Genomic DNA, 16,435 nt, shown 5'->3' on the forward strand with positions numbered 1-16,435 from the left:
ATGAGTGGAAAATCAAATCGCACCACCAAGGAACGGGAGACCAGAACATTGCGGCCCGAATCTAAAATGGCGGTGGCGGAGTCGAGTTCCGCGCTCCCCTTATCGGAGGCCCATATCGCCGTCTTGTCCGCGTCAATGGTAAGGGCTTTGGATGCACGTTTTGATCAGCTGTCGGGCCAACTTACCTCGCTCGAGTCCCTACTGACGGAGACCACCAGGCGCACGGATGAGCTGGAGAACCGAGTAGCGTTGGTGGAGGATGCTCACACGGCTTCTGCCGCGGATCTGGCATCTCTGAAAGATCAACTCCAGCGTCAGGCGGACAAACTTGAGGATCTCGAGAACCGTTCGAGACAAGATAATTTATGTCTTGTTGGTCTCCCCGAAGCGATTCCGGACTCTCACCTACTTTCCACTTTGGAGTCCTGGCTCCAGACTGCATTGCCCCTTCCTGCTGGTGTGGGGCCTCTGAGGCTGGATCGAGCGCACTGCCTGGGCCGGCACTCTGAAGACCATACTCGTGCTCAGGTTACCATCTTCAAAGTCCATAACTCGGCTACCAAGGCGGAACTGATGCGACAATACCGGCAAAAACGCAATACTCTTTCCTATGAGGGAGCTCCAGTCTGCCTATTTCAGGGCTATTCCCCTGCACTACAAGTGCGTCGGCAGCACTTCTCCTGCGTGTGCTCGGGACTTTTTGATAGGAAACAGCGGTTCCAGTTACTTTATCCAGTGCTGCTGAAAATTTAGACCCCCACAGGATGGCTATGCCTTGGCAGAGGCTGCACATGCCTACTTGGATGCTCTCCCTGGAGAGTCTGGGCCTTCTTCAGCCCCCTGAGATCTCTGGCACGGCAAGCGCATTGGCCTTGTATTCTTCTGTGGAGGAGTTTCATCTTTCCTGCTTTTCTTAGGATTTTGGGGACTTGAAGATTCACTGTTCCTGCTACGACCCCTTGCAGACTGGTTCTGAGTGGGGGGGGGGGGGGTTTCTGCTCCTACCCTGATTCTGAGCTCACCAGCAGACTTTGTGTGCATTTGGCTGTGTTTTTCACTTGTTATGGGTTCTTGGTGGTTGTGTGTTTGAGTGTTTGGTGTGCATGAGGACTGAGATTTTTGGTGGGTGTGTCTGCCTAGGGGGGAGGGAGGTGAGGGATGGATCCCAAACGGACTGTCTTGTGGCTGTGGTTGTTCTTGGTGGTCTTCTCGTGGTTGTGATCCTTCCCTCCTCCCTTGTTCGGGACCTGGAGCCCTCACTGACCTGCTTTGTTTGGGTGATTTGTCGTTTTCTGAGTGCTTGAGGTATGCTTGTGGGGGTTTCTGATTCTGTTTGGGCTTGTTTGTGTGGATGTACTAGGTAGGGTTTGGTTTTACTGGGGGGGTGACTGTTTATTTGTTTGATTGGAGATCTATTTCTGACTCCGGGTTGGACGTACTTTTATGGAGTTGGGTCTGTTTGAGTAGCCATTGTGTGTAAGTGGATTTTGAGGGGTGGTTGTGTGTGTCTTGGAGATCATTTTAGGTGGGAATTCTGGAGTGCTCTGGTACTCTTTGAGGCCATGTGGCGCTGCTGCGTCTTGGTTCCCCATGTCTCTTCGGCTTTTTGCGGTCTGGGGATTCATCTTGGGTGGTTGGATGGATGAGTGTGGGGAGTGGTTGGTTTGGTGTGGGTGCAGCTGGGTTTTTTTTGGATTGGGTGGGCTCCTGGTGGGGGATGTTTGGAGTGGGTGGGGTTGGGGGGACTGGGGGCCCTGTTCACATCATAGCGTGACTCCCTCTCCGCTCCACATGTGTGGGACGGGACGTGAGATTGTGGTTGGGATAATGGGGGGGATGGGTTTGGTGGGTGGGGGTGCTTGGGTTAGTGTGGGTTGGGTTTGTGGGGGTGGGGGGTCCTCCTTCAGTATGTATAATCAGTTTTTTCAGTATTTGCATTATTCATGTTTCATTTTTCAGGTTATGCCACTTGTTTGGCACCACTGCTCTGGGGGGGTGGCTGGGCCCCTGGGGTAGTCTACACTTTTTTCTTCTTTCTTATTTATGTTGCTCTTATCTTGATTTCCTGACCTGAGTAACCCTTTTAGACTTACATCTTGGAATGTTGGGGGCATTATGTCATAGAGAGTTGCACGGGGACAGAAATCCCATCCATCCCCACCCGTCCCCGCCAGGATCCTCTCCGTCCCCACCCGTCCCCGCCAGGATCCTCTCCGTCCCCACCCGTCCCCATCAGGATCCTTTCCGTCCCCACCCATCCCCGCAAGGAAATACCTCCATCCCCGCCTGTCCCCATAAAAAGCAGCAATTACTTCTGACAGGATCATCAATTCCACAGTTTCATTTGTGTTTGTGCTGCTGTTTTCCTTGTGGAATCTCTTTGGTGGAACCCTTTCTTTGTTTTCTGTTCAAGTAATTAACTTATAAACCCCCTCTTTTACTAAGACTGATGTGTCCATTATATTATATGGACGAACCCTGCTTCCAAAGCCTTCCATTCCCGTGGGAGTCCTGTTGGCCAGAGGGGGGTCCCCATGGGAGTCCCGTGGGCCAGAGGGGGGTCCCCGTGGGAGTCCCGTGGGTTAGGGGGGATTCCCGCGGGACCCCTGTGGGATTCCTGCGATCCCCGTCCCCGTGCAGACCTCTATTACGTCACCGATAAAGCGGTCCAAAATATTAGCTGCTCTGTAGCGTTATCACTCGGATATTGCTTGCTTACAGGAAACTCGTCTGACTGACGGGGAACATCTTAAGTTGAGACGTTCCTGGGTAGGTGAAGTCTATTTTGCTTCCTCTCAGGGCCGTCATGGTGGCATTGCTGTGTTGGTCCGCAAATCTTCGCCTCTTGGAGTGCAGGTTCTTGATAAAGCTCTTGATGGCAGATCTTTGCTTTTGTGCCTTACCTTGGGTGCTCGATCCTATCTTTTACTTGTGGTCTATGGCCGTAACTCAGGGGAATCGGATTTTTTGCAATGGTTGCTTCAGCTTTGCTCTCGTTTTTCTGGGGATCCACTTCTCATCTTGGGAGACTTTAATTTGGTACTGCACCCTGACGTAGATAAGTCCGGAACCTCTCTGGCATCTTTGGGGGCTAAGTGCCGACTTCTCTCTGATTTTTGTGATACTCTTTCTGTGGTAGACCCTTGGCGACTTCTTCATCCTGAAGTTCATGACTATACGCCTCTTTCTCAGGCCCATGGTACCTGGTCTCGGATAGACCATATTTTTCTGTCTTCAACATTGTTCCCTTCAGTCCAGTCGGCCGAGATCGGTCCCCTGAACATTTCGGACCATACCCTGATTTGGGTAGATATTCAGTTGGATGCCACGTATCTTCGGACCCCATCCTGGCGGTTTCCGTTCTATCTTGCTCAAGACAAGGAATTTCAAACCTTTTTGCAGACCCAATGGGAGGAGTACTCCACCAATAATGCTTCCCACATGGATGATCCTATTTTGTTTTGGGAGGCAGCTAAGACAGTGATTCGGGGACATATTATTTCTTTGCTGAGTGCTCGCAACAAGCATATTCACAGAGGAATCATTAATTTAGAACGGGCCTTAAGAGTGGCTAAGCGGTCATTTCATTTGACTCCATCGAGGGAGGCTCAAGAATGCTATTTGTCTACCCAGTGGCTTTAAATTCGTTACTTCATTCCCGTTCCCAAAGATGGATGGCTTTCAATAAACACCGTTTTCAACATTTTGGTAACAAACCTGGACGCCTTATGGCCTGATTGGTTAAAGTTGAGACTAGTAGGAAACCGATAATGTCTCTTCGGACCCCGGGTGGTGGGATGGTGACCAGTCTGATACCTCTGCAGTTCTTTTTGACTTTTTTAGCCGGTTATATGATGCTCCCGATGATGTCTCTCCAGACTTATTGACAGATTATCTCCAGTCTTCTGGAATTCCTCACCTGTTGGAGGACGTAGTGTCTTCTCTCAATAGCCCATTTCGGGCGGCTGAATTAGAATCTGCGATCAAAGCTCTTCACTCTGACAGGGCCCCGGGTCCGGATGGCTTTTCGGGAGACTTTTACCGTCTTCTTTCTTCACATCTCTGTGGTCCTTTACTGGCTTACTTTAACGCTGCTATTGCTCAGGGCTCTTTTCCGCGTTATGCTAACGAGGCCCTTATCTCTTTATTGCTGAAGTCTGGTAAGGAGGCTGACTCATCGGGATCCTATCTTCCCATTTCCTTGATTAATGTGGATCTAAAGCTTTTTGCCCGTATGTTGGCTGATCGTCTTATTCCACATCTCTCTCAGATTATTCATGAGGATCAAGTCGGGTTTGTCCGGGGACGCCAATCAGTTTGTAATGTCCATAAGGTTCTCTTTGCACTTGCTCATTGTCATTCTCACCAGATTCCAGCTTTGTTTGTCAGTTTAGACGCTTCCAAGGCATTTGATAGTGTCCATTGGTCTTTCTTGTTTCGTACCCTAGAACATGTTGGGTTGGGTGGTTTTTATCTTGATGTAATACGCTCTCTCTACTCTAATCCGAGGGCTTCACTTCTCGTCAACGGAACCCGCACTGACTCTTTCCCCATCCTTCGTGGTACCTGGCAGGATTGCCCCCTTTCCCCCTTGCTGTTTTTCCTTTCTTTAGAATCTTTGCTTTGTACTCTTCGGGGGTTCGCGGCGGTGCGGGACCTTCGGGTTGATGGGATTGAGTTAAAGCTCTTGGCATTTGCGGATGACATGTTTTTGATTCTTACTAGGCCTGAAGATTCTTTACCGATGGCATTGAACCTCATTTCTGAATTTGGTTTTTATTCTGGCCTGTCTCTTAATCTGGATAAGTCCTTGGCCTTGCCTTTTCCCCATGAGTTACGTGTCACAAGGAGGGGTGTTTTTCCTCTTTATTGGGCTGAATCCACTTTGAAATATTTGGGGGTCTTTATTCCTCAGGACTTATCTAGTCTATATCGCTTGAACGTGGAACCACCCTTCAGAATAAACTACAGTTATGGGAAACTCTTCCCTTTTCGCTTTTAGGCCGGGTGCATCTTTATAACATGCTCATTGTCCCCTGTTGGCTATATGTCTTTCAGGTCCTTCCTCTTTACTTGACTTCTCGTGATGAGCGACGATTGGAATGCTTGGTTCAGAGATTTCTTTGGACTGGGAAGTGGCCTTGTCTGCCTTATAAATGGGCAGCAACTCCGTGGTACAGGGGTGGACTGGGTTTGTTGAACCTTAGATATTTGACTATTGGATATGGCATGTGCCACATTAATGATCTTTTCAGGGGTACTTCAGCGTTCACCAATACTTCTTTGGAACTTTCCTGTTTTCAATCTACTCACTTTAGTGCATATCTTCATTCTCTTCCTTCTCTTGTGCCTGAGTCTCTCTCTGTGAAGGTGCTCCACCGTCCTTTGTGGAAGGTTTGGCGCTGGGTCTGTAAATACCATGCTCTTTCAGCTTCTGTCACTCCCTTTCTGTCTATCCGCTTTAATAGCTCCTTCCTACCTGGGATAGATGGGCCGAGTTTTGCTCGGTGGGAAACCAGGGGAATTCACTATGTATTTCACTTAGTTGATGATAATGGCAAAATTAAGTCCTTTGCACAGTTACGAGAAGAGTTTAATCTCCCACCCACTGATTATTTTGCTTATATGCAAATTCAACATTACATTTCCTCTTTACCCTCTAGTTCTTTGCAAGCTTCTTGCCAAGAGCTGCTGTCTAGGGCTTTCACCATTGGTTCCCAACTTCCGGTTCCCTTTAAATTCCATCATTGCCATTTGAAGGATAATAATAATAATAATAACTTTATTCTTGTATACCGCAATACCATGGAAGTTCAATGCGGTTAACAATAGAAGAGACTGTACATTTACAGCGATGATACATATTACAGTGTTGTTACATTTACAGAGATGTTACATAAATAGCAGTATTAAAAAGGCATATACTAAAGAAGAGACTGTACGTATACAGCGAGGTTACATGTTATAGCGGTGGTACATTTACAGTGATGTTGAATGTGAGGCAGTGAAAAGGCAGGGCAGTTAGATAAAACAGAGATTGAGAAAGAGAGGCCATAGTGGCTTGGGAGGGGGGCGTAGTCAGAGGGAATGGAGGGATGTCGAGGTCAGGAGGGTGCAGGGAAGGAGGGAAGGCAGCGTTAGCGGAATTTGTCGAAGAGGTAGGTTTTTAGTGACTTCCTGAACAGGTGGTAGGGCGGGGAGTTGGAGATGAGGGCGGTTAGGCAATTGTTCCATTTGCCCGCTTGGAATGCTAGGGTTCTATCAATGAATCTCTTGTAGAGGCAGCCTTTTAGGGAGGGAAAGGTGAATAGGTGGGCGTTTCGTGTGCGGGAGGGGCCTGCTATTTCAAGGTGCTCAGACAAGTAGATTGGGGAAGATCCTGTTAGAGTTTTGAAACAGAGGCAGGCGAACTTAAAGATGATCCTTGCCTCTACTGGAAGCCAATGGAGTTTGGTGTAGTAGGGGCTAACATGGTCGTATTTTTTGAGATCATAGATGAGGCGGACGGCCACATTTTGGACTGTTCTAAGACGTTTGATGGTATTTTTATAGGATCCCAGGTAAATAATGTTGCAGTAGTCTAATATGCTTAATACCAGAGATTGAACGAGTAGACGGAAGGCTTGGTGGTCGAAGTAGCGTTTGATGGTGCGCAGTTTCCAGAGGGTACAGAAACATTTTTTCACCTGGGCACTGGTATGGTCATCGAAGGTTAGGGTGCGGTCCAGGATGACTCCAAGGATTTTTATGGTGGGTAAGATAGGGTAATCTAGCCCGTTCAGTCTGAGGGAAGTGTTTGTTAATTTGTGGTTGGGACTCGCTAGGAAGATTTTGGTTTTTTCAGAGTTCAATTTTAATTTGAGTTTTGAGGTCCACAGTTCTAGCTTGGTGAGGATAGATGCGATGAGTTTTTCCGTTTCTAGAGTGAGTGAGATAATGGGAACAATGATGGTGATGTCATCTGCATATATGAACGATTTTAGGTTAGAGTTTGCTAGGCTTCGTGCCAGAGGGGTCAAGTAAATATTGAATAGGGAGGGGAATAGGGGAGAGCCTTGTGGGACTCCACAAGGGTTACGCCAGTGGTGGGAGAAGGTTCCATTACTGTGGACCTGGTAGGTATGGTTGGTTAGGAAGCCTGTGAACCAATCTATTACCTGTCCGGAGATGCCGATGGAGTCAAGGCAGTTGAGCATAATGTCGTGGTCGACCAGGTCGAAGGCACTACTCAAATCGAATTGAAGTATCAGGGCGCTTTTACCCAATGAGAACAGGTGGAGGAGGTAATTTGTCAGGGCAGCTAGGGCGGTTTCAGTGCTATGATTTGGGCGGAAACCGGACTGGGAGTCATGAAGAATATTGAACTTGTCGAGGTAATTCATAAGGTTGTTGTTGACAAGACCTTCCATGAGTTTTTGGAAGAGTGGTATGTTGGCGATGGGTCTGTAGTTGGTGATGGAAGAGATTGGCTCCTTGGGTTGTTTAGGGATAGGGGAAATGAGGATGTGGCCAAGTTCGGACGGGAAGTGTCCAGTGGACAGGCATAGAGATATCCAATTGAAGAGTTCTGCTTTGAATGATGGGGGGCGCATTTCATGATGGTGGGAGGACAAGTGTCTAATAGGCAGTTGGAATTGGCGTATTTAGAATAAAGTTCGAGGAATAGATTCCAGTCAGGATTTACAAAGGAGGTCCAGGACATGTCGGCTATTGAACCTTCTGTATCTGCTGCGCGTAGGTTGGTGGGGGATCGGGGCTGTGAGCTGAAAGAGACAGTTTTAGGGTGTGGATTTTGTTTGCGAAGTGGTCGGCTAGAGTGATTGCGGAGGGAGGGAGGTCGGAGGTGGGGCGTTTGTGAGAGTCTATGTCGAATAGGGAGTTAACTAGTCTAAAAAGTGCTTTGCTGTTTAGAGAAGGGGAGTTTATTAGTTGGGAGTAGTGTTTACTGCGCTTATCGATGATCTGTTTTTTGTATTCTTTGACTTTCAGTCGCCAGGCAAGTCTGTCTAAATCAGTCCCTGATTTACGCCAGATTCTTTCAAGTTTCCGGACTTCTCGTTTTATGGTCAGGAGGTCCGCGTCAAACCAGCTGTTTGAGGGGTGAAGAGTTTTCGAGCGAAGTTTAAGAGGGACAGTGGTGTTAAGAACCTGGTCGCTAAATTTTTCCCAATTTAGGTGGAAGTTGGGGTCTACGTTGGAGTCGGAGATGAGAGTGTAATGTGACCAGAAGTCTGCTGGATTAAGATGTTCTCTTGTCCAGATGAATTGCTTTGTATGGATGGGGTTAGGCTTTTTGTCAGGTAGTTTTTTGTGCCAGGCTAGTTCAAAATTGCACAAGAGGTGGTCAGACCAGGGGGTATTTGACCAGGTTTGATCTAAGAGACTTATATTGGGAGTGGTGTTGGTATTGGAGAGAAAGGTGATGAGGTCGAGGTGGTGGCCTTTGTTATGGGTTGTGGTTTGGGGGGGATTGGAGAAGCCTAGTGTCGTGAGGAAGGAGAGAAGGTCTGCGACATTTGAGTTCTCTTTCTGTTCTAGGTGTAGGTTGATGTCTCCTGCTAAGAGATTGTAGGTACCTGCTGACGAGTTCGCAAGGAGGTGCTCGTAGAAATCATCTTTTGCTTGATTCCATTTATTAGGGGGTATATAGAATAGCGTGACGATTAGGTTATCTAAACAGTCTGTTTTGGAAATTTTGCAGGTGAGGATTTCTAGGTCCTTGGTTGATTTAGAGTCTAGGACATGGAAGTGAAGGTGATTATGGAGAATGATAGCGAGGCCACCTCCTCTTTTTGAGTTTCTTGAGAGAGTGATGATTTTGTAGTGTGGAGGGAGAATGTCCCCTATGATGGGGTCCTGGTCGGAAATGAGCCATGTTTCGGTTAGGAGGACAATGTCTAAGCGAGTTTCTTCCAGCCAGTCTTTGATGAGCTGGGCCTTATTTCTAGCTGAGTGGATGTTCAAGTAGGCACAAGGAAGAATGGATTGTTGTGGGGGGCAGGAGGGTATCGTACGTTGCAGATATTTTAGAGATCGTTTTCTTTTAGGAGTTGGTCTAGGAGGGTGGCGGGTGGTATTGATCACAGGAATTGGGAAAGGACCTGCTTCTGTGCAATCGTGTATAAGTCGATGAGGGCGGAGGAATTTGTCAGGACCGGGGATTCTAGTCCAAGTGGTGTAGGTTGAAATAGGTTCAAATGCTAGAACATTTGTAATCCAGCCTCTTGTGCTAAGCAAATAGAGGAGGAGAAAGGTGGGAAGATTATGAGTGATGCTGGACATGTTGGAAATGTTGGCCTGGTCGGGAGGGGGGAGAAAGATTCAGAGGGGGGGGGGGGCAATCTGAGAGGCTAGTGTGAAGGGAGACCAAAACTGGGTTCGCAAGGGGGAGATTGAGGGGTGTTGGGGGAAGAGGAGGGCTGGGGGAGAAGCTTAGGGAGGGGTGGCTAGGTAGAAGCAGCAGGCCTGGGAAGTGGAAGAAAGAGGAGAATAAAGGGTAAAGTGGGTAGGCTAAGGGCAGATACAAACACGGGGTATGTAAGCTAGAGTGCAGAGTGCTGGAGTGCTAGAGTGCGGGGCAAACCGCCGAACGCGACGCTCCTCCGGTGCAGTGAAGGGGGACGACTCGATCTCCCTTCCCCTTCACTGTGCTGGGGCAAGAAAAGGCCCGGTCTGCAAAGCCCTTAAGAGGGCTGGGAAGGCAGGTCAGGTGCCGAAGTGGCTGCTGGGGGCGGGGCAAACCGCCGAACGCGACGCTCCTCCGGTGCAGTGAAGGGGGACGACTCGATCTCCCTTCCCCTTCACTGTGCTGGGGCAAGAAAAGGCCCGGTCTGCAAAGCCCTTAAGAGGGCTGGGAAGGCAGGCCAGGTGCCGAAGTGGCTGCTGGGGGCGGGGCAAGCCGCCGAACGCGACGCTCCTCCGGTGCAGTGAAGGGGGACGACTCGATCTCCCTTCCCCTTCACTGTGCTGGGGCAAGAAAAGGCCCGGTCTGCAAAGCCCTTAAGAGGGCTGGGAAGGCAGGCCAGGTGCCGAAGTGGCTGCTGGGGGCGGGGGCGTAATTTAGAATGTTTGACCATTCTAAATTACGGGATGCATGGGCTCGTGACCTTGCAGTTGAGTTGCCGGCTGATGTGCTTTTTCAGGCTGTCCGTCGGCTACCAGCCTTTCGAAAATATATCACCTTTTGGGAGCAACACTATAAGTTGGTCTTCCGTTTGTACATTTCTCCTAAGAGGGCTTATTTATCACGATTGCGTGAGACTGCTGCCTGTCTTCGTTGTCAGGCTCCAGAAGCGGGCTTGGGACACATGTTTTGGACTTGCCCTAATGTTCAAGATTTTTGGACTGTTGTTTTTGTTTTTGTGGAGAGCATTTGGAAAATTACCATTCGTCGTTCCCCTTTGCTCTTATTTGGAGCTGTTCCCCACTATTTCCTTTGTACAAAGGGGGTTGCAGCTTTCCTCAAGTGGACTGTCCTCGTTGCTCTGAAATGTATTTTGTTGAAATGGCTTGAGGCTGATGCTCCGGACTACTCCCTATGGCGATGTCGGATGATTACTCTCCTGATGTGGGAAAGGAGGGATGTGACGGACCTTTCTTCTCTCCCAGGCCGCATCTTTCAGCGCACTTGGGAACCATTTTGGACAACCTTGACTCCTCTGGCTCGCAGCCGTTTGCTTAACTGTTGACTCTTTGGTTTTTGTCCTATCTTGTTGTACTTGGCATGCCTGTTTTCTTTTGTGTTTTCATTGATACTGTTATATCTGGATGGAAGACCCGGAGAGGGGTATTTTGTGAGGGTTTGTTTAGGGGTGGGGTGGGGATGCTCGGGGAGCTGAGATCTGTGGGGTTTGGGTTTTGTAAACTGAAAATGTTGAGCTTACTTGTACTTCGTTTCGTTGCCCTGTTGGTGTTTTGATTGCTCAATAAAATATATTTGACTATATTTATTAAATTAGAATAATAAATAGATATAATTTCAAAATCAAGAGTAAAACAAATAAAAATGAAAAATAATTCACAATAAAGAACATCCCTTCCTACCAATAAAACAACAAAGAAAGAATATATATCAATTGAACTATAAATTCCTTATTCCTACTAAAATTAATGCTATATCTTTGAAGATTTCCATAAAATCTGTAATATTTTTATATAAAATACCAATAGCTAGTTAGATAAATAATCTTATATCCTTCCTTGTCTTCCTTTAAAGCATAAATTAATTGAGTATATTCTATATTTAAGAATAAAATTACAGGAATTTAATATATCTGTAAGAAATCTATCATAGATGTGAGTTATCATAAATATTATTAATCTAAAATTTGATGCAAATCGATTTAAAAGCATCACTTTAATACATCTTTGACTACATCGAATTCCAAATAATAAATTATTTCATCCTTTAAATAATACCTTCTAATTGGGAAAGACATATTGCCATAAGCTAAATTTTCAATACTAAATTCTGAGAAACCAATAAAATATTTTTACATCACATAAACATCCTGTCATAGAAGAACCCAAGAAAGAAGATCCTTCTCTCCAAGTGAAAACCCAAGAGCAAAGATGAAGCCAATAACAATAAATGAGGCTGCATTTAAGTTTTTTCGGTGATAACTTTAACTTTTTGCAGAAATCAGACCAATCTCTCCTCATCCCACTGGTGAAACGAAACCAATCAGTGAGCGTGATATTACGGTTTCTTCAGCCAGTAGAATGCAGACACTCGTCCATGAAGCAAAACCTCAAAATGATGACACAGCGACGTTATCTTCGGCATTTCCTATTACTCCTCTTGTAGCTCCTCCCCTATTAAACAAGGGAGGAGGAAATAGGCTTACATCAACGTCAGCAACGCAAACAGCTGCCCCAATCTACTTCTCAAAGAGCGACCGAAGAGCCAAAACAGCATGTGTTTCCCGAGCAACATCGAATCTTCGCTCACCATGGAGCAAAAGGCCAGCCATAGAAAAGGCTCTGTTTCTACTCATCTTCATCTCTCCCACAGAGACAGGTAACGAGACAAGGCTGTCTGCATCTGAGCTGCCATTCAGCACGAGCTCAGTAGAATTAGCAAATATTTAAAGTAACTTTGCCCAGTATTTTATAACAGCCTTTATTGTCACATCAGAGCTCTATAGAAATTCAAGATATCACCTTCACACCCAAGAATAATGATGTAATACATTCCATATTCCATTTCCATAAGATGAGAATTCTTCAGTTCACCATGTGCCATGGCAACCATCTAATTTGCATAAGACTTGAGCATTTTGTGAAAATTTAAATCAAGTTCTATCTGTTAGCTCCTAGATCAAACCGTTAGTACAGTTACTTCAAATAAAGAACCATCTTTCAAATTATAAATAAAAAAACCATAGCTTTGTTCATAAAAACATTAAATACTATAAAAATAATTAAAAGATATGACATTAGATTCCCTTTTAGATTCTTCTCTAGGAAATCATCGGTTGTTCACATGTATCCAAAAAGGCCCTTAATTTCTCCGGATCTTTAAAGCTCATAGTTTTGTTGGCATAAGAAACTTTCATTATAGCCGGATGTAGCAAACTTGCTCCCAAACTTCTTATTTGTGGCCTCAAATCCAATAATTTTTTCCTTTTTTCCGCGGTGACCTTAGGAAAATCAGGCAAAATGTGAATCTTTGAATCCTGACATTTTAAATTTCTATTTTCTTTAGCAAGCCGAATTATTTCCGTGACCTGCTGATGCCTTAAAAGTTTAAAAATAATTGGATGTGGCCCCCGTGAGCTCACAAATCTTTTTGAAGGGATCCTGTGGGCTCTCTCTATTTCTAGAGGATATTTTGACTTCAGAGGCAGGATCTTCGGTAAAAAATTTTCAAGGAAGGAGATTGTATCTTTTTTTTCAATTCCCTCCAGGATCCCAATAATTCGTAAATTGTTCCTTTTTCCTCTGTTAATAACATATTCAAGCTCCCTTGACAGACTATCTACTTTTGCCCTATATGACTTACAAGTCTGAATTTCAGATTCATTTGCAGTAATTCTCTGATCCTTATTTTCAAACTTAAGATCAAGATTATCCATTCGTTTAGTAAGATCTTGTAGTTTTAAGGAGTTGTCAGTGACAATTTTTTAAATTATTTTCAGCTCCGCGAAAATATCACCGGTATTTTCCTTGGGCAACGGCACTTTAGACGGTGTCGTCGGCTCAATCTGTGATCTTTTTGCACTTCCCGCACTAGTGCCAGCCATTTAATTTTTCATCTGCTTACTCGTTGCCATTTACTCAACAGACTCCCCGATTTTCATAAAGATACTGACAGATTAAATAGCTTATAAACAATTTTCAAAAGCCTGTAATTGAGGAGCTCAGTCTTCACCCGACCATCCCGCTGCGACTCTAAGCCACGCCCCCTAGTCCTTCAGAAAATACTTTGATGCAGCATCTTTCCGTTTATTGGTCCAATCTTCCATCTTGAGCATGCTCGATTACTGCAACATCATTTACTTGGGATCCTTCAAAATAAAACCCTTCAAAGACTCCGAGTTATCCAAAACTCGGCAGTTCGACTGATTTTTGGGCTGAAGAAATGGGAACACATAAGCCCCTATTATCAAAAACTTTGGCTGCCACTGGAAGCATGAGTTTTGTTTAAATTTTTTTGCCTCTGTTCTAAATCAATATTTGGCCTGGCCCCCACATATTTGGTGTCTCAATTTAATCTGGCTAGTTCTATTAGGCCCACACGTAAAATTCATCTGTTCACCTATCCGACAATAAAGGACTGTCACTACAAAACATTTCTGGACAGAACTCTCACCTTCCAGGCAGGCAAATGGAACGATTGGCTGGGTAACATCATCCCGCATTCCTCATCCTACTTTAATTTTAGAAAATCAGTAAAAACGAATTTGTTTAACCGATTTGTATCCTAAGAAATTTGTTAGTTTTCACTTCTTTCATTCTGTAAGCTTGTTATCCGATGTCTTAGTATGGTGCTGTTTACCAGCTCCTCTTGTTGTTAACTGCCTTGAACTACCATGGCTTGTATTCGATGACTTTATACTGTGACCACTTCGCTGATTGTCCAGCTCTTCTTGTTGTAAACCGCCTCGAACTTTCATGGCTTTGGCAGTATATAAGAATAAAATTATTATTATTATTATCTGGATTTTCAGAAGGCATTCGACAAGATTCCAGAATGAACAACTACTTTGAAAAATTGAGAGCCATGGAATAGAGGGTGAAATACTTATGTGGATTAAAAAGTGGCTAGTGGATAGGAAACAGAGTGGGGGGTAAATGGACAATACTCAGACTGGAAGAACGTCCCCAGTGGGGTGCTGCAGGGCTCGGTACTTGGACATACTTCAACATATTCATAAATAATCTGGAAATGGGTATGAGTGAGATGATTAAATATGCAGACGATACAAAGTTATTCAGAGTAGTGAAGACGCAGGGGGGATTGTGAAGATCTGCAACGTGACATAACCACACTCGAGAAATGGGCAGCGAGATGGCAAATGAGGTTCAATGTGGATAAGTGTAAGGTAATGCATGTCGGTATCAAAAATCCCATACATGAATACAAGATGTCCGGGGCGGTACTTGGAGAGACCTCCCCAGGAAAGAGAGTACTGATCGACAAGTCAATGAAGCCATCCGCGCAATGCGCAGTGGCGGTGAAAAGGGCGAACAAAATGCTAGGAATGATTAAGAAGGGGATCACAAACAGATCGGAGAAGGTTATCATGCCACTGGTACGTCCTCACCTGGAATACTGCGTCCAGCACTGGTTGCCGTACATGAAGAAGGACAGTGTAATACTCAAAAGGGTCCAGAGAAGAGCGACTAAAATGGTTAAGGGGTTGGAGGAGTTGCCGTACAGTTAGAGATTAGGGAAGCTGGGCCTGTTCTCCCTTGAAATGAGTAGACTGAGAGGAGACATGATTGAAACATTCAAGATAATGAAGGGAATAGACTTAGTAGATAAAGACAGGTTGTTCATCCTCTCCAAGGTAGAGAGAACGAGAGGGCACTCTCTGAAGTTAAAAGGGGATAGATTCTGTACGATTGTAAGGAAGATCTTCTTCACCCAGAGAGTGGTGGAGAACTGGAATGCTCTTCCGGAGTCTGTTATAAGGGAAATCACGCTCCAGGGATTCAAGACAAGGTTGGACAAGTTCCTGCTGAACCGGAACAAATGCAGGTAGGGCTGGTCTCGGTTAGGGCACAGGTATTTGACCTGGGGGCCGCCGTGTGAGCGGACTGTTGGTGCACGATGGACCACTGGTCTGACCCAGCAGCGGCAATTCTTATGTTATGCTCCCAAATCATCTTAGAGAGGAATCCATACTGGAAAGATTTAAGAGTTCTTTGAAAACTTTTCTCTTTAAGGATGCATTTGAAATTTGAATTCTTTAGCCTTAGCAACCGATCAGTTAATCCTTCAATTTCTTCTATTTTCATAAAATTTTTCTAGTCATGTATCCATCCCATCATTTTTTCCTTTATTATGAACTTTTCTTTATATTATTTTAGTTCTCCCCTTTTTTCCCTTTGTTCCAGTTAGTTGCCGTTCAAAGATTGTCTTGTTTGTATTTCTGATTGTTTTGTACCCCCTATTTTTATTATGTACAACTCTTAGAAAGCATTTTATCAAATTTTAAATAAACTTGAAGTATATTGTAACCGGCAGCCTCAAGGCAATGGGTCTTGGGCCACCGGTACAAGAAAACCTCTTGTGAGCCACTGCGGGCAGCACAAGGCAAAATAATAAAGCGTTTAGAATAAGGATATCACCGCACCAGGTAAGCTCTTCAAAACAAACTGGAATTTTATTCCTCAAAGTAAAAATAAACAGCAAATTTGTCAGGATGATTCTGCTTATTAACATAGGCTCAATGTCAATACTATAGACCAGGGATCTCAAAGTCCCTCCTTGAGGGCTGCAATCCAGTCGGGTTTTCAGGATTTCCCCAATGAATATGCATTGAAAGCAGTGCATGCACATAGATCTCATGCATATTCATTGGGGAAATCCTGAAAATCCTACTGGATTGCGGCCCTCAAGGAGGGACTTTGAGACCCCTGCTATAGACTGAATAAGTCACTAGTCTCTGAGGGTATCAAAATAAGGATAATTCAAACATCCAACAGGAAATTCCCCAACAGAGTAGAGTCCACATTAATTCCCAGTCCCAAAAAAGTATGAACAGCAAAAGAAAGGAAAACTTTCAAAAACAAGATAAACTTCAGGGCTGCACTACTTCAGCACAAGTCAGTGCACCCGCACTAGCTTCAGCAGCAGAGTGCTGGTCAGACAGTGTGCTCCGTGTGGTGTTAATCTGCCATAAAATTGGCCCTCTATCCCGCCACTATGAACAAGGGGCAAACCTCACTGTCTGGGACTGAAAACAGTTCACTTTCCCCAACCAGG

General features: G+C 45.3%; 1 protein-coding gene across 1 annotated transcript in view; it reads left to right on the forward strand.

Moving 5' to 3' along the window:
* Positions 1 to 16,435, forward strand: part of AK9 (adenylate kinase 9) — a 1,007,389-nt gene that overhangs the window by 129,899 nt on the left and 861,055 nt on the right. The gene's annotated exons all lie outside the window — the stretch shown is intronic.

This window comes from Geotrypetes seraphini, chromosome 3, assembly GCF_902459505.1.
Source record: "Geotrypetes seraphini chromosome 3, aGeoSer1.1, whole genome shotgun sequence".
In the NCBI taxonomy this organism is placed as follows: domain Eukaryota; kingdom Metazoa; phylum Chordata; class Amphibia; order Gymnophiona; family Dermophiidae; genus Geotrypetes; species Geotrypetes seraphini.